Raw genomic sequence first — 18,980 nt, 5'->3', positions numbered from 1 at the left:
ATATCACAATATTTATTATAGGCCCCTGCAATACGTACTGTAGTGCACACTCGCTATTGCTATCGTTTATATAGCAGTTTTTACCATCATTGTGGTTTCTGACTTCACTGGGAATTGAGGGCACTCAGCAATTTACCAGGCAAATACAGCCCCTTAAAGTAGTGGTTCTCAACTGGAGGTATGTGTTCCTCTGGGGGTACGCAGAGGTCTTCCAGGGGTTACATCAGCTCATCTAGATATTTGCCTAGTTTTACAACAGGCTATGTAAAAAGCACTAGCACAGTCAGTACAAACTAAAATTTCATACAAACAATGACTTGTTTATACAGCTCTATATACTGAAATGTCAGTATAATATTTATATTCCAATTGATGTATCTTATAATTATATGGTGAAAAAGAGAAAGTCCGCAATTTTTCAGTAAAAGTGTGCTGTGACACATTTGTATTTTTAGGTCTCATTTTGTAAGCAACTAGTTTTTAAGTGAGGTGAAACTTGGGGTATGCAAGACAAATCAAACTCCTGAAAGGGGTACAGTAGTTTGAAAAGGTTGAGAGCCACTGTCTTATAGGATCAGTCCCCTAAATAATGATACTACATATGTTGTTTGACACAGGTTGTTCACACTAAAGATCCATTACACAATGTGAAGCGCCCACCTGTCAAATTACTGTGAATGGTGCCATACCGGTCATCTGTTTGGAAGATAAGAAAATATGCTGTATATATAAATTAAGTCATTAAAAATTGCACCCTTGAATTCCTTTTTCAGATAAAAAAAAAGTGTGAGGATACTGGTTTATCACTTTAACTACGTGTTGCTTTGAACATACCAGTGCTTTAAAGTAAACAGCAATGCCAGTTTGTTATGACTACTAAAAGCAAAACATCTCTCCAAACTAATCTGTACGTTGGTGGGAATAGCCTTTGATTCAGTATTGTAATTAGCTATGGATACTGAAGAAAAAAAAATACTAGAAGAACATCAGCCATTTCAAATGGAGTTAACAGTCTGGTTAATCAACCCCAAGGCTGTCAGCCAATACATTCAGTGGCTTTGTTCAGATCACCAAGGGGTTTTTTCTTCTTTAAGTGCCACAAATTCCATCAGCCAACCAAATTTCACAAGATTAAAAAAAGGAGCAAGGACTCCAGCTCCTGCAGTTTTTGGTGGCTGATGTGGAAAGATAGGTGTAGTTTGACTAACAATGGAAGAGCTTTGCTTTCCCATAGCCAAGTTCTTTAGTACTAAAAGGGAAGATTCTTAATAAGGGCCATATTCTGCCTGGCTTTTATGTGGGTGCACAGTAGAAGTGGGGAGGGTGCAAGGAAATTTTCTGCTCTTGCGAGGCTCACAGCAAGATCAGGCAGGACATGTAGTGATCATCTTGTACCTGTTGACCTGGATGCACAAGGGGAGGTCGGCCAAAGTTCTGAATGACACAAGAGGTAGCAAAAAACTGTAAGATCTATTCTTTATTGGCTTAGCTTTCAGAGGCACTTACCCCTCACTGCTCACACTGAAATTAATGAGGGCTGCAGGTGCTCAGACCGTAAATGTCCACATTTGAATCACTTTCCCTGTTTCCTCAAAAGTGCCGTCAGGTCAGCATTTTATTTTTCTAGTACTTGTGGCACCTTAGAGACTAACCAATTTATTTGAGCATGAGCTTTCGTGAGCTACAGCTCACTTCATCGGATACATCGGATGCTGTAGCTCACGAAAGCTCATGCTCAAATAAATTGGTTAGTCTCTAAGGTGCCACAAGTACTCCTTTTCTTTTTGCGAATACAGACTAACACGGCTGTTACTCTGAAACCTATTTTTCTAGTATATAGCAGGGAGTTTGGAGATCGCCCTGCTGCTCTGTAATTTGTGTCACGGGAGGACTGATGCTTTGCTGTGCGATTTTTGGATTAGAAGCACTGTGTAATGTGCTTTGTAAACAATTAATTAAGCCTCTTAACATCCCTATGAGGTAAGCAAGTGCCTCTGAATCCCCTTCATCCTTTTGATAAATTGAGGGATGTAGACAATAAGTGATTTGCTCAAGTTCACACAGAAAGTCTGTGGAAGAGGAAAAAACAGAATCCAGGTATCCAGACTCTGAATCGCCTGTTCTAAACACTGGACCTCACTACAGACAACACAGCCAGCTTAATCCTCAGGAGGTTAAAAAAGCAAGTTGCATATGAAAGGCCATGTGAGTGCTTTAATATTATACCATCGGAACAAAATATATGAAGGAACTGTGATATCATCATACTATAAAAGCCATTCATCTCTAGAGTCGCTGTGGAGAGTATCAACGTCATGTCACAACACATAGCATTGTTTTGTGCTGGTGGGTGTAACCAAATTGGAGATACTGAAACTAAGGATTGCCTTTTAAAATAAAGTGCTTCTAAATGGATCCAGAACATGTATTTAGCAGGCAATAGAGATCATGTGACATCACTAGACTACAAAATGTTCTTTAGATTTTAGTTTATGAATTGTGAAGAGAAGGAATTTGGGTTACCGGTGAATAGCAGAAGACTCTGCCAGGCTCCTTAGATGCCTGGGGAGATTTCAGATGGAAGCTCAAAAAGACGGAAAGATCTCCTTCTTTCTACAGTGCTAACTACTCCTGATGAGGATTAGAGGCAATTAGGCAAAGTTGTGCATGCTTCAAAATCAAAGTTTTCATCCTCTGGACTTCACAGCTGTTATGCATCCTGATGTCTGTAAAACATAAAAGTAAAGCAACAGAGATTTTTTTCTCACCCGTTATTATTAGACACAGAAAGATTTTACCTATGACAAATTCAGCTATTTTGAATGTGTTAAACAATATCAAGAAGCAGCTGTATGCTTCTGGGAATATGCCCATTTTCAAAAGACTGATACTAAATGCATGTCCTTTTCAGTGTCTCTGATCGGGAGCCCACTTCCAGCATGGCGAGGAAGGATAAAATGGAATTATGCCAAATGTACCAACATAAAACCTCTGAATTCACAGCAGACAATTAAAATGAATGGGGAAAGGGACCATTTCCATCTTAAATGGCAGCAAAGGAGAAGCTTGAAGAAACAAAACCCACCACCCTGTACACCAAAGATCTTTCAATCACAAGTCAGTGCACAGCCTGCATAATATCTAGGGACGTGTGACCAAACAAAAATATGCCTTGTAAATGGTGTTTTGAAAAATTGATACGTTCTTGGCTCCATTCCAAGTCTGTTTTTGACGGTCATTCATTTAGGATTAAAATGAAAGTTGTAACGCCTTCAGTCATAAAACACTTTCGACCTAAAATACACATTATTCGATACCAACATTTTAAATTACATTATTTACCAGGGATGGATGTGTTTATAAGTCCATTACAGGTCTGAGGATTCTGCAGGAGGTTTTGATTCAATTTTCGTACATTTTAATTTTTGACATTGACACGTGAAGAGGTTGAGATTGAGAAGCATGAGGATATAGCCCTCCCTGCCTTCAAAATGCATAAAAGCATGAAAAGTAAGTCGATGTAAGAACAACAAAATCATTATCTGTGTGCATGTTAAGAATGAAGCCAAAATTATGGGATTTAGGAAGCCATAGGCTCATGGTAAATGTACTTTTTGTTGGTTATAGTGGCATTTAAACAAAAGTTTCAGAAAAAATTCACAGGTATTGGCTAAATTGTTACACTATTTCTAGAAGAAATACTGCTAGAAGAATTACCAATTCAGGTCAAAAACTAGTCGGAGACGAACCAAACTGATTTCTGACATTTGGATCAAATAAATCATGAGAAGTACGGCTGCTTATCCACCCCCTGAAGTCTCTCTCCTCTTTTCTTTCACAGTCTTTGTCTCTCAATCTTCCACCTCATTCATACATCCCTTTGCCCTCCCAGTACCTACCTTCCTTCCTTCCTAAAACATGCACCAGAAATTCCACAACACCCTTTTCTCTTGACCATTGTCAAGGTTCCTTCCCCACTCTGAACTCTAGGGTGCAGATGTGGGGACCTGCATGAAAGACCCCCTAAGCTTATTTTTACCAGCCTAGGTTAAAAACTTCCCCAAGGTACAAACTTTGCCTTGTCCTTGAACAGTATGCTGCCACCACCAAGCGGTTTAAACAAAGAACAGGGAAAGAGACCACTTGTCTTTCCCCAAAATATCCCCTCAAGCCCTACACCCCTTTTCCTGGGGAAGGCTTGATAAAAACCCTCACCAATTTGTACAGGTGAACACAGACCCAAACCCTTGGATCTTAAGAACAATGAAAAATCAATCAGGTTCTTAAAAGAAGAATTTTAATTAAAGAAAAGGTAAAAGAATCACCTCTGTAAAATCAGGATGGTAAATACCTTACAGGGTAATCAGATTCAAAACACAGAGAATCCCTCTAGGCAAAACCTTAAGTTACAAAAAAACACAAAAGCAGGAATATACATTCCATTTAGCACAGCTTATTTTACCAGCCATTAAACAAAAGGAAATCTAACGCATTTCTAGCTAGATTACTTACTAACTAACAGAAGTTCTGAGACTCCATTCCTGATCTGTTCCCAGCAAAAGCATCACACAGACAGACAGACCCTTTGTTTCCCCACCTCCAGCTTTGAAAGTATCTTGTCTCCTCATTGGTCATTTTGGTCAGGTGCCAGCGAGGTTATCTTAGCTTCTTAACCCTTTACAGGTGAAAGGGTTTTGCCTCTGGTCAGGAGGGATTTTATAGCACTGTATACAGAAAGGTGGTTACCCTTCCCTTTATTTTTATGGCAATCATAAATAGGTGTCACATATTGGGTCTTTGGAAGAGAGAAGTGGCACTGCATTCAGGAGAGTGGGGCCCCTCTAAGCTCTTGAACCTTGTCTATGCTGGACTGAATTCTAGTTTAACATGCATTAGAGTTTCTACAAGCCAGAGATGCTCAATTAACCCAGCCCCAGCCTTTGGAGATGCTCTAGAATCAAAGAAGGATCCAGGCAACAAAAATTCAGAGCCACCTCTGAATCTGAACTTTCTCAAATGTTTAAATTGCTTGGATCTGGAGTTTTGTTTCAGGCTGGAATTCTACCTGGAATTCACATGATTTGAGGATAGAATTGACAACAGATATCTATCATAATGATTCATTTGCATCTGGTATTTCTTAATGTGGAAGAGTAGCGATTTCCTCCTACCAAACCAATTATCTGATTTGCAGGATAGATGGTTCAGCAGATAATAATGAGCTGTTGCGGGATCCTTTCATCTCTTCACATTTAGTCCATGTTGGTTGTAACTGAGGTCCTGTTTTCAAAATTGGGCACCAAATAATCAGCACCTAAATCCATAAGACACTTTAAATGTTTCACACACTGAAGCTGATTTAAGCATCTGGATACTGGAGTTGGTCAAAAAGTTCTCACTGGAACAGTTTTCTGTCCAAAAATACAGTTTCATTCAAATTTAAATGTTTCATGGGAAGGTGTCAATTTAGACAAAATTTTAGACAGGAAAGTATCAAAATGAATCATTTCAACTTTCTCATTTTGTTCTGATAAGGTGAGATTTCATTTCTACTTTATCATTTTGTCTTAAATTATATTAAATATAATATTAAATTTAATAGTTCGATCATTTGTGTATTGTATTTGATAATATATTTTGACATCAAAAACAAAACAATATAATGGTTTCAGAATTTCCATTCTGCATGAAATCTGACTTTTCATTCAGATTAAATATAAAAACAAATTTCACGTCATAATTTCCCACAGAATGGAAATTCTATTTTTTGACCAGCTGTACTAAATACCTACTTAGAAGTGTAATTGAGCAGATTTAATTTGATGCAAAAATACCTAACAGTAGATTTAAGTCACATTTGGGGAAGAGCTCAGCATACATTAGCTCCATTGAGAATAAGGGGAGATGTTGGGTACTGATCTCTGGCCATCTCATTTGAGCCAAACCATAAGCTCAGCTTTTTCTGAAAATCTGGTCCCAGTTGAGAGTGATGATATGTTTGGAAAATCTGTCTCATTAGGAACAGAGTTTTGAATCTGGTACCTGTTTAGTGACTTACATAACATGAGGAGGCCTTCTCAGTCCAGTTCCTAATGGAAAGTTATCCCTACCATAGAAGCATAATCAACATTAGCATTCTTGTTAGGTAATCTCATCATGGAACCGCAGGGATGAAAAAGACATGAAAATTGACCTATCCTATTATCCTTAGGCCTTGTCTACACAGCTAGACTGACTAGCATGACTATAGTAGAATAAACTCACACAGTGCAGTAAATGTTCCAGAATAAAATCATTTTTTACTCCAGAATAAAAAGTATCCACATTGGAAACTATTCTAGAATAGCTACAGTGAAATAGCTTATTCTGCTATAGCTGTGCTGGTCAATTTCCCAGTGTACACAAGGCCTTACAGGTGTCCCTTCTAGCCAAGTGGAGGTAGAGCAGTGCACTGCCAATAGCCATGGTGTACCTAACCCTGCTGTCAGGCCAGCTCCTTGCGCCAGCACAAAATTCACTTAAACTAAAAAGAAAAAAAATGCTTGTCACCTTCCATACTTGTCTAATGCACTGTCATTGACTAGGCAAGTGCCTGCAATGAAGGACAGTATGGAGATGTTAAGACTATTCAGTGACCCAAGACCTCGTATTTGCTGTGGAAGATGTTCACTGGGTTAAAAATTGCTCCTGATCTGATGTAGCACAACTTAATCATCACCTCTCAGTAATTTGATTGATGAAACAGATTCCAAATGCCTTTGAAAAGATTATTTATTTATCCTGAAGCCCAGCTCCACTTAAATCTGCTTTAAAAACTCATTTTTTATCTTGTGCATTAAAATATATTTCCTCACCATTTGCAAGAATTTGTAGGAGTCTGGCCCATTTCCTTCAGAAGTCATCAGGGTGCAATAAACAGAAACCATACACAGTGTGTCATTGTGATTCTAATTCCATTAACAACTTTATTTCAACAGAATCTCTGGCCCTCCATATACGAGTTTTTAGATTCTGGGTTTTTCTGTCTGGCATTATTATTAAATATGTGCTCTTATAACAATTCAGAATTATAGCATTCAAAGGGGGAAAAACTTCAGTGGAAGAAGTTGTAATCAGCAACATTCCAGAAAAAAGGGAGAAGGCAGGAGTATTTTAATAGCTTTTTCATATTGGTACTTGCTGTATCTTCAGAACAAACATATATGGAAATTTAATCAAGACTTTTTCAGACTTCCTGCTTCCTTTGCAACATTCTCTCCTTTTTAGGCCTGGGTACTGGAGAATACATTTAGCTCCCTGTTAATTTTCCATCTTAGATCACGCTATCCAAAGGGCATTTGAAGGACAATTGTGCCAGTTTAGCTCAGCCCAGCAGTACAAAATTGTATGGAGTAAGCAGCTCAGTGAATAAACTGTGACAGGTATTGTTACACTTTTAATTATAGCCGGCATTTCTGAGTTTAGAGCTGGAGGCACCAACTGAAGGGCAACTGTACCATCTTGGTGAAAAGTAATGTTATTTGTGACGTTACCATGAAAGGCCAATACCAATGGAAGTCTGTGTCTATAATTAAAAGTTGCTGTGTTTGATGCCAGCTTTTCCTTCTACCTATCTTAGTGTCTGGCTACCTATCCCAGGCCCACCTAAAACTGATGTTAGAGCGTTGTTGCATTTGTGCAGACAGGACCAACCATGTTCACCCTCTGTTGTATTGTATAATAGTGTTGCCGACCTCTCTTAGAACTAGGGTTTGACCATGCTCGCTTACAATCAGATTTGAACTCACCTGGCCCTTTCTCCAAGTGGAACAACCATTTTCAGCAGTGACTGGAGCCATGAGGCAGCTGTACCTGACAATGGGTGTCAAAAAGGGTACTGTTTCCTAGTGCAGTCATGGCCAAAGAGACAATAAACTAGTGTCAACCTTGATTTAATAATGGTTATGAATCATAAACTGAGTGCTAATATTTAAACAAAAGTGTTAGCTTCTTCCCTCTGAACAGCAGCTTGGAATCTAGTTGACACACACTTCTGCAAATAACGTCACCAGCTATTCAGATATGACTGGATATAAATAGCTATGATGACTGGGTAGTTTAGACAGATTAGATAAACTTTCAGAAAAATCACTACTTCACCTAGACTCAATCGTTGTTCTTCGTATTACAGCAGCGCCTACAGGCGTCAACCAAGATCAGGGCTTCATTGTACTAGGGGCTTTACCCATCATGTTAAGAGACAGTTTCTGCTCCAAAGAATTCACAATATAAGTAAACAAGACAGACAGAGTGGAAAGACAGATGGACAGAAAAGAAGTACAACTATCACTATCAGTTTACTGACGTGGAACTGAGGCACAAAGCAATTGAGTCACATAGGAAGCAGGGGTGCCAGAACGAGGGTGGGGAGAGAGGAGAGGGGCAAGGGGCCATGGCCCTCCCACTTTTGAAAGTGGACAGGCCTCACCCGTCCGCTTTTCGCCACAGACCCAGCACCCTGCCCCTCCTCTTCAGCCCCCAAAGCCCCATCCCACCCGGCTAGGCTGGAAGCTGGAGCCTGGCCCAAGTAAGAGCTGCCCGGAGAGCCCTGGAAGCTGTGGGGAGCCGTGGACATCCTACTTGGCCCCGGGTGGAGGAGCCTGAGAGCAGCCCCTGGCTCATATCCTCGCCTCCCGGGTGCCCCATCCCAGGGCAGGTGGAAGGTCTGCAGCTCCCCACTGTTGCCTGTGTGGCTCTTACCATTGCCCAGCTACAGGTCTTTGGCCCCCAAGGCCCCACCCTCAGGCCAGGCCGGAAGCCAGAGCAGGGTCAGGGTAATAGACACATGGGCAACTGTGGGGAGCTGTGGACCCTCCACCTGCCCCTGGCAGGGAGTCGGGGGGGCAGGGACAATGGCCAGGGGCTGCTCCTGGCCTCCCCTACCCTGGGCAGGTGGAGGGTCCTGGGGTTCCCGGCCCAGCTCTGGCTTTTGGCTTGGCCGGGTTGCAGGGCCTCGGGGGGAAGAGGGCGGGCAGGGGCAGGGCCATGAAGGAGCGGGGCCTTATGGCCTCCCTACTTTTAGGAAGAATCCATCGCCCCATAGGAAGTCTGTGACAGAGCAGAGACTTGTACCCAGACCTGGAATCTCCTGTGCCTTAAGCACAAAAAACTCAGTCCTCTTAATAATGCCAATTAATTACATGTTTAATGCATTATACATTTTACTCCTGCTGAGAAGTGCTTATTATGTTGTGAACTTCCATATTTCTGGCCTAAATAATATGGAGTAGAACAATATGCCTTTAAAAATGTAGCCTAACCCTGAAAAATAGACCTTTAAAATTAACCCCAGTCCTAGTTTTTATTTATCCTCATTCAGGGCTCAATCCTACAAGATCCTGAGCATCTCTTGAGGGTTCAGAGCACCTCCCATGACCAGACCTTCCTTGCAGTGTGTGTGGCTGGGTTTGCAGAATTAAAGGATTCAGATCATCCCAAAGTCCCTGTTCTAGGCAGTGTGCATAAGGGTGAGAGGAAGACATGTTTTGAAATTCATATAATAAATTATGTTCAACCTAAAAAGCATATCTTGCTTAAGTGTTCATGCTGCCGAATGACATTTGTACAGGCACATTTTCAAGAAATAAATCTCTAGGTCACAAATCTAGCAAAGGATGGCATCAATGTTTTAATTTTACTTGCTGTTTTAAGCTGCAAAGACCCTGACAGTTTGTCCATAACAGAAGCCAAAAGAATAGAAACTTTTTACACTATGTTCACAGGATGGGTGCAGCTACATTATCAGCATAAAAAGAAAAAGGCAAATTAGGCCATAGCAGGCAAACACATTTTTTAACATTATAGTCACAATGAGCTAAATTGTCACAAGTGGCTGGGCAGTGAGGTTAGCCTGTGCACTTAATTAATTATGATGATAGATTCTGGGCACAAAGCACACAAGATATTTTTGAACAACTAGACACACGTTCAAGTTGAGAGAAACTTGGTACAAATACACTCATTAATTTACCAGGTTCACATGTGCATTTTTAGTGCCCTTTTCCAAAAGAAACAAACTGTGCAAACTCTCAGCACTTCTAAGCACAATCCATATTTGCTGCTCATACGGCATATATTCTACCCCAGTGGTTTTCAACATTTTTCATTTGTGGACCCCTAAAAAATTTCAAATGGAGGTGTGGACCCCTTTGGAAATCTTAGACATAGTCTGTGGACTCCCAGGGGTCCATGGACCACAGATTGAAAACCACTGTTCTATGGTAATGACAACCTTTCGCGGACCCCTTAGGCATAGTCTATGGCCCATAGGCCCACTGTTCTACCCAGTCGGTCATATGTGTCCAATGTCAAAAAATGACATATCTCGGAGAATGTCAACACACACAAGGAATTAATTGCCACCTAGAGAACTCTGCTATTGCCATTATGCGCACACCACTGCCACTTGGTACATCAGGGCAGCAGTAAGACAGAACTCAAATCTTTATCCTGCAAAATCATAGGACCCTCTCACTGGAGCTAGAGAATAATGCTGGGTTGCTCTCTGCAGCATATTCTCCATTGTTTTTGTTCAACAATAACCCCCAGGATTAACGTGAGCCACCAAGGAAATGAAAGGGATGCAACAGTCACCAGGGCAAGCAGAAAAAAAGAAGAAAGGAAGCCACCAGGGAAAGGATTCTAACAAATGGGGTAGGAGTAAAGTTATACCACTGTCTCACTGCGAGTACTGTGCTGGAGGGCACGCTGCTACCTCTTGGATGAGATGCAAGAATAACATTTTGGTTATATAATGCATCTTTTTCAGGGGCCTGGCCAAATTCTACCGTGGGTAATTATGTTTTGCTTACTTAAAATTTCCCCAGGAATTTCAACTGAAGAATTTCCTGATTTAGAAACTATTTAGTACTGAGGGCACAAAATGGCATCCCAAGAAGTGACTACACGAAAATTAAGATATACATTTATTTGTTCAGAAAAAATACAAAGCTACTTATATACACACAGCATGGTCTGATCTGGATAGGTGGAAATGAACAGTCCATTATGGGGCAAGAAGTCTAGAGTACATTGATAGAGGACTTCAGTATTCACAAGTTCACCCAACTTCGACAGGTTCAATATCCTATCATTTTGTAATAGTTTCCGGAAGAGACAAGCTTATCATGGCTCACCTGGTAGAGTTGCTGCCTAAGGATAAAGAGTTCCTGGCTCACGTGCTTACTTTGTTAATATGCATGGGGAAGACAGACAAAGAGAGAGAGCCCTTTCACGTTCAGTCACCAATGGACATGTCTGCTCTAGTGTCTGGCTAACAACTGGCAGACACAGTAGCATATGATTCAGAATTGTAACTAATCTCCTGATTATTCAGCCAATGTCTCATTTAAAATGCTAAAAGTGGATCGTTATCCAAAGTAAGCAGCCTGCTGCCATTAAATATTTCCTTATGCAAACTAAAGAATTCGTACTACAGAAGGAATTCAAAAGGGCATCATAATAATCAATTTAAAAGTCAGCAAATTTTTATTTAAAAAAGCACAAGGCTAGCTGCTGTTTATGATCAATATTCGACATGTTTGGGCCTCTCCTGCATTTCTGGGCTTGTTCCAGGAAATAAACTATTTGAGACCTTTCAGTCTCTATTCTAGTCCAAAGTATTGCGTTACATGAGCAAACAAATGAAACACAGCAATTAAAGTGGGGAAGAGGTGTTTGTGATTCTTGGTATCCTGAAATGGAATTAAGTTAGCAGTGGCACTCATGTATCCAACATATTATCATCGCTGGATATTTACTTAGCAACATTGTGGGGCCTCAAATCCCTTAAGTTTAATTTCTGTGGCTGTTTTAAAATATTGAATCAGTAGTGTACACACCAGTGTTGTCTGAAATGTGTCTAGTTAGCTGGATTGAATGATCAAAACAAGCTGGCACTTATTTTTATGATGAAGGGCAGTGATCTGTTCAGTTACATATGCAAATACTATAACAAGATGGGCAAGTTATAAAGATACTGGCCCCAGTACTCCTCTCACACAGGCAGAAGTCAGGAACAACACCACTGAAGCTAATGGAATTACACTGTGTGAAAACAATATAAGCAAAAGGAGAATCAGACCCACTCATATTCTGTGCAAAAGGGACTCCAAAAATAAATATATTTTAGAGATGCCTAATTGGGACTATATTAATGATTTCAGGTTGTTACATGACAGTGTACTGAGAGGGAATGCCACACTCCCAGTAATTTAAGCTTTTTTAAAAATTCTGGTAAACAAAATATTACCACTTGGTAAAGGCCATAAAACTTCTGCACATTAGGGAGGCACAATGTGATTCCAGACAAAAGCAAAAGAAGCATGTGCTAGGCAGATTTTTCCTTTTCAACATTCTGATAACCCACTGCTGCAGCAAAGACAGCACTTCTTGCCCTGCCACTGACTGAAGGAAGAGCCTAGACTATATTAAAGATAACAGTTTTGGTTATGCAAAAATGTCTGCATGATCCGTATTCTGATGGACCAATGAGATTACCAGGCCGTGGAGACATCTACCATTCATTAGGTCCACAAACTGGAAAGTAGATACCTCAAATCAAAAGGATGTTCTAGAGTGAGACAATACATCTATAATGTTATAAGGAAGTGTTTTTAAAATGCAGAAAGAATGAAAGCTGGTCAAACTGCCCAGTTATGTTTGCTATTTTACTACAGTAATATTCAGATTCCTTATTTTGAATGTCAATCCACCATAAAAGTTGCTCCATGACTTTTGCATATTAGGTATCTAAATAACTGTAGCTGAACCAAATGCAATCTTCCACTCTTGCTTTCAATATATTCTTTTTAAAGTAACTAATCAGTATCCCTTTATCTGATAGCAATTGATGTTTTTCCATGATGTAAGATGATACATACTGTTTGTGAAATGAAAGATTCTGGTACAAGCTGTATTCAGCTTTCAGATCCTTATGGTATGATAAAGGAAGATTGCTTACCAGCAACTCTTTGAGAGTGTCACCTCTGCATGTTTTTCTTGAGGCAAATAAGACATAATGGGCCAGACTCTGGTCTATTTCTCCATACTGAAGTCAAGGGACTACTCCAAATTTACACCCACATAATTGAGATCAGAATCTGGCCCATTATATTCAAAGCAGAAAAGCTGCTTAAAAAAACTATAAGAGAATTGCTTTTGTCCATGCAAACACAGACCTCTGGGGTGAAACTGATCACTAGGAATTCTTTGAAAAGGAGAAGTGTACGCTGGGCAAATTAGTTTGGCATGATATAAGAACTGACCTTCAGAAGTAATTTAAGGGTAAGCATAATCCAATTATCCAAAATGGAATTTTGCCAGGACACTCAAATTAACACTAGAACTAGTCGGGAATTTGTTTGACAAAAAACGTTTTCCTGTTGGAATGTGCTGATTTGTCAAAACCGAACCTTTCTGTGGAAATATATCAGTTTTGACAAAACTTTCATTGGGAAGGTTTCTCCTCAAGTCCAGGATGGAATTTGTGGTCAAAATGAGAAAGACCAATTCCCCAGACTATTCAATTGTCCAGTAGTTAGGGTACTCACATGGGATACCCAGGTTCAAATCCCTGCTCCAACTCAGGTTATTCGCTATTCCGGGGTGGATACAGTTCCTCTCTCTGAAAAAATCTGAAAGGTCTTGGTTTTGTTCCACATCAAAAGGAAACCAAATACTGAAACTGACATTTTTTTGTGAAAATGAAATTCCACTGTTGACCAGCTTTTGTTAATGCCCAGAATCTTCTGAAAAATTAAGTGGGCTCTCCAACAACCACATACAGTTCACATGTTGCTTTCGGGCCTGATGTAGACTTAAAAGTTTTCCTGGCACAGCTATGTCAGTTAGGAGTGTGACCAAAAAAGAAAAGAATCGCATCACTAACTGGCATAGCTGTGCCAGCAAATGCCCTAGTGCATACAAACAGTTATATTCCTTTTGTTGGCATAGTTTATTTTGCCTGGGGAACCGGTATAAGGTTCCTAACAGCATGTGGGGCATAGGTTTAGTGCTGATTTAGTGAGAAAAACCAAGGCCCTATGTACACTGGGGCAATCTAAACCTGAACGATAAATGTCCATGGATTCTGCAACACTATAGTGGGACAAACTTGAAATTATGAGACAGCATCATCTACATTGAAATATTGAGGTTTTTAATTAATTAGATTGTAAACTCTTTCGGCAAGGGCCATCTTTATATTATGTCCATGCAGTGCCTAGCACAATGGTGTCCTGGTCCATGAGTAGAGCTACAAATTCAGGGATGGCAGAAAGCTGCCTAACAGTTGGGGGGCCACCAGCACCTGAACTGTGGCTCCACCCCCTGCGCCGCCCCTTCCCCGCAAGGCCCTGCCCCTGCACTGGCCCTTCTCCCTGAGTCCCTGCTCCACCTCTTCCCCCCAAGACCCTGCCCCCTGCTTGCTCTTATCCCCCCTGCTCCCCTCACTCACCCTTACGGCCGATAAAAAGTGGGAGGGCATAGCCTTTTAAAAGTGGGGGGAACATGGCCCCCTGCCCCCCATTCCAGTGCTCCTGTACTAAGTACAACCACAGTACAAATAAACAACAATACTACAATCAGTAGACTAGCCCATGTGTTCTTTATTTCATGTAATTAGGACTGGGATAAAAACATACCCTGAAAGTTTCTGCTAAAATTATCATCACTGAAATAGCTAAGAGGGTTGATATTTGAGGACTAGATTTTCAGAAAAGCTCACTACCCAAGAGCTCCCATTTAAGTACTGAAATATATTGGCCAGATTTTCAAGAGCTCGGTCCCATAAGGTGCTAGGCATTCTGACCCTGATCCAGCAATACATATAATGATCCCATTAAAGTCTGTAATGCTACTCATATGTTTAAAATTACTCTCTTGCTCAAAGGCTTTGCTAGGTCAGGGCCAGGGTGTTCACCACATTATAGGATTGAGCCCAAAACAAGCTGTTGTGGGGATGAACTCTTGAAAATCTGCCCTAGCAACTGCTCAGGAGCCTCCAAGCTTGTCTAGATCAGGGAAAATTGCACTAGTGTGACGGGTAAATTCTACCAGCTCAAGCCCCTGTTGCACCAATGCACTGTGCTTACATTGGGGGTTTGCACTGCTGTAACTATATTAATGAAGTTACAACAGTGCCAGTTTCCTTAATCTAGACAATCCCTCCATGAAGTTTGCATACACACATTAATTATTACCATTCCCTCCCCTTGCTTCTTTGGCCTGAGCAGTTAGCCAATATTTGGGGCCTTGCCGGGTTCTTTCCGCTATAAGACTAAATTAACTATACAAGTCAAGTATTTCTTTGGTGCTATCCCATTTACTTACAAAGAATGCACACAAAGTCCTGTTTCCCTGAACACAGTAGAAACAAACAGAAGTCCAAGTCTGCCTTTCCAGAGAGTACTGTGCTTATAAGAAGCTCTTACTCTCAGCTTCTTCCTGGGACCACATTCACCAGTGCTTCTCTTGCTTTCTACTTGCTTCCACCCCCCAAACCCCCCATCTGTTTCTCTCTTGCTGTCTTACACACACACCCTTTTTTCCTGTGTTTACGGTCAATCCCAAGAAAATCCCTCAGCCTTCATGGCTTGGCTTCTGATTGGCTTTATCATGCAACTCACCCAAAGTACCTACATTTATTCATTCTGTTTGAAGGAAGAAAGAGCTAAACTGAAAAGAGTACAGAATAAGGAAGTTAGGAGGCTGTATGTAAGTGCCACACCACTCCATTTAAAGAGAAGCTGAGGGCAGATTGGATTCAATGAATTATTTGCATTGACCTATATAGTCCACTAATTTTTTCTGTTTGTGAGTTATCCGTGAACACAGTTCGATACACTGTCTGCTATTGGAAATTATTCCACGAATGGTCCCTGCAAATATACTTTGGCCCACAGGTTGCCTTAGAAACTAGTCATCAGAATGTTTCTTGGAGTACTCACTCTCTGTAATTTGCTGGGTTCGCTGTGTGCTTTGCCACCTACATTACATGGTGATGTTTTAGTTCCCTGATTTCCAGGTGAAGAGTTCTGGGTGAAATCCTGACCCTACTGAACTCAATGGGAGTTTCTCCATGGACTTCAATAAAGTCCTGGTGCACATTCACATGCAAATACAGAATCACATAAGTACTGGCATCACTTTCTCTTTCCCGAAACATTTTTACAAACCTTCATTCAGAGGAATGTTTGCAGAAACTGGAAAAAGGTGACTCATATACCGAGTAAACAAATATATGGTTCTTATGCAAACAACTGTCACAGTTACCATGCTGAAGATCGGTAAAGGGTACCTGCCAAGGGGGAAAAAATCGGATTGTGCCCTTTATTGCTTATATATATGCTTAATAAAGATGACCTAAAAATATTTTTGTAAAATAAAACTAAAAAATGTTTTCTTATTTATTTTTGACATTAGAAATTCAAGTCTTGTCAATCCTAAAAAGCCACTATAGCAGGGTATCAAACTAATTTGATGCTAAGGACTGAATTCAATGTTAATTTAGGTTTTTGTAGGCCAGAGGAAAAAAATTAGGACTCAATACTCCCCTCAATCCACAGCAATCGCCCGCTGATGTCATTGGGAGGTTTCCAGACAGATCAAGGAGAGAATAATATAGCAATTAAACTTTTAGGTGTTATTTACTCAGTACCTTTTTGTCAGATTCAGCAGCACTCTTAGAAAAATATGTTCCCCTTTATCGCCACCACTGCTTCTGCTGTTTACTTCTTTTCCTTCATAGTTTTGCAGAGCTTAAGGCCAGAAAGGACCATTAGAGCCTCTTGTCTGACCTCCTGTAGATCACAGGCTATTCATTTCCACCCAATTCCTCTACACTGAGCCCCACAACTTCAGTTAAACCAAAGCATTTTAGTCCTCCCTGCCTCCTTTTTCCATTTCCCTGCCTCTTTCTTGTCTGTTTCCTGGGTTCTTTCCTCTTCACTTCCTTCCCTGCAGCAACTCCCACCTCCCTGTGGGCTTCACTCGCACCTGCTCCCCGATTCTAGCCATTAAAATGATCAGCATTCAACTAGCTAGTTGATAATGAAATATCATTGGATCTTAGAGTGGACACTACAAGGAAATCAACAGGGGAGTTGATTTGCCTGAGTCATTGTCTCAGGCTCTCTGAAGACTCAGGCAAACATAAGATTAGAACATCGGTTTTATGAACGCCAATCTTACCAACAAAAAAAAACCCATTTATACAAACCATTTCCCCACACACACATACAAAAATATCCACAAGAGTAATGTAGACGAAGAACAAGTCAACATCCCTTCATGTTCCGATGCCTTCAGTGCACTGGCAATGGCTTTGTAGTGGTTTGAAAGACAAGAAGAAAGTGATGCAGCGCACCATACTGCAACGTATGCACGGGGCCTACTGTCATTTTGAGATGTTCAGTTTTATGAACTCCTCAATCCCCAATTAGTTAATGCGATAGGGGTTCTACTGTACTCAGTTCACATTTGGAAGCTTTTTTCTTCAGAACAACAAGAACTAGCAATGTACCTTTTAAAAAAATAAAGATGAAATTCTGAACAATCTGAATATGTCCTTCAGGTCACATACATACATCAAGCTGACCATAAGGTGAACAGCTCTGCTCTTTGATGATGAAATACTTGGTGCAACTGTGGCATCAGGAGGGTAAAAACTGAGCAACTGAGCGGAGAAGGAATTTCTAGGTATGCTATTTAAAACTCTTTGGGTCAAGGTTGTGCTACAGCCTCTTTGCACCAGCTTGGGGTGGTGGGCAGAGACTAACACTGGAACAGATAGCCGCTGCAGATGTCCCAGAGCTAACTCTGCCAGCTCTGTGCCAGCTCTGCAGCAACCATGGACACAGGGAGTCATGGGAGGTGGGGAAGGCAGCTGGGGCACACTAAAGGAGGGAGGGGCATAGGAGGAAGTGAGGAGGTGTAGCTGCAACAAACCTGCAACCCGGTGATTCTGTGACTCTGGCAAGCCCTATAGCGACATATTTTGGGGCCTCCCTCAAGGATTACATAATTAAATCTTGTTACCTAGTTGAAGTTTATTGACAGGTAAGAACTAGGGGGCATAAAAAGAAAGACCATTTATAAGAAGAACGTAAGGACGTGCTATTTTACCAAGTGAACTCAACTTCCAGTTGAAGTGGGGAAATCAAGTGTTATTAATGTATTTAAGCAACAATTGGATAGCTACATGGGAGTAAGGGCTCATCTACCCTTACAGCGCTGCAGCGTAGCTGCACTGGTGAACTGCAGTCCTTAGTGAAGAAGCTCTCCCATTGGCGTAGGTACTCCACTTCCCCGAGAAGCGATAGCTACATTGACTGGAGAAGCCCTCCTGTCAACACAGTGCTCTCTACGCCTGGGCTTAGGTCAATACAACAGTGTGAGCAACATCGTTATACTGACGTATGTTTGTAGTGTAGACCAGTACTTAGTAAGATCAAGGAGTATTAGTTTTGTGCTTGTAGGAACCCATCCACCTTTCAGGAAGTCCAAAGAAAATTTTTTGCTGGTCGTGGTTTTCTTCCCCCAGACTAGCTATATATTTTGCTTTCTGGTTTTACAGGCGAGCTTTCTAGTCCATCTCTGGCACAAATTGTTTTAGAAGTTTACATAATGTAGGTGAAAGATTGTCAAACATTCCCAGACAAGAAAAGCACCTGGACTGTCCCTGGGTCTACAGTACATTAGGCCAAATGGTGCTGTCCTTATTAGAGATGTGTTCCATTGAAGCTAATGAGAAATTTGTTCAAGAAAGCACAGCAGAATATGGCCTTATGTAACTATAGCTCTAAACCTGCAATTAAATCCATACAAAGAAAAGGAGTACTTGTGGCACCTTAGAGACTAACAAATTTATTTGAGCATAAGCTTTCGTGAGCTACAGCTCACTTCATCAGTGACTCCTTATGTCTGCACAGACTTGAAGTAAA

General features: G+C 40.9%; 1 long non-coding RNA gene across 4 annotated transcripts in view; it reads right to left on the bottom strand.

Annotated features, from left to right (window-relative positions):
• The window catches only part of LOC141983268 (uncharacterized), a 72,819-nt gene that overhangs the window by 20,980 nt on the left and 32,859 nt on the right, over positions 1-18,980 (bottom strand). For 3 of the 4 annotated variants that reach the window (XR_012638332.1, XR_012638334.1, XR_012638333.1), the window contains exon 2: positions 2,524-2,726. This is a non-coding gene — a long non-coding RNA (uncharacterized LOC141983268). Of the gene's footprint in view, positions 1-2,523; positions 2,727-6,854; positions 6,872-18,980 lie in introns of those variants that run through there. The other variant, XR_012638335.1, reaches the window with a different exon arrangement.

This window comes from Natator depressus, chromosome 2 (assembly GCF_965152275.1).
Source record: "Natator depressus isolate rNatDep1 chromosome 2, rNatDep2.hap1, whole genome shotgun sequence".
In the NCBI taxonomy this organism is placed as follows: domain Eukaryota; kingdom Metazoa; phylum Chordata; order Testudines; family Cheloniidae; genus Natator; species Natator depressus.
This window is presented reverse-complemented; position numbering and strand designations above follow the sequence as displayed.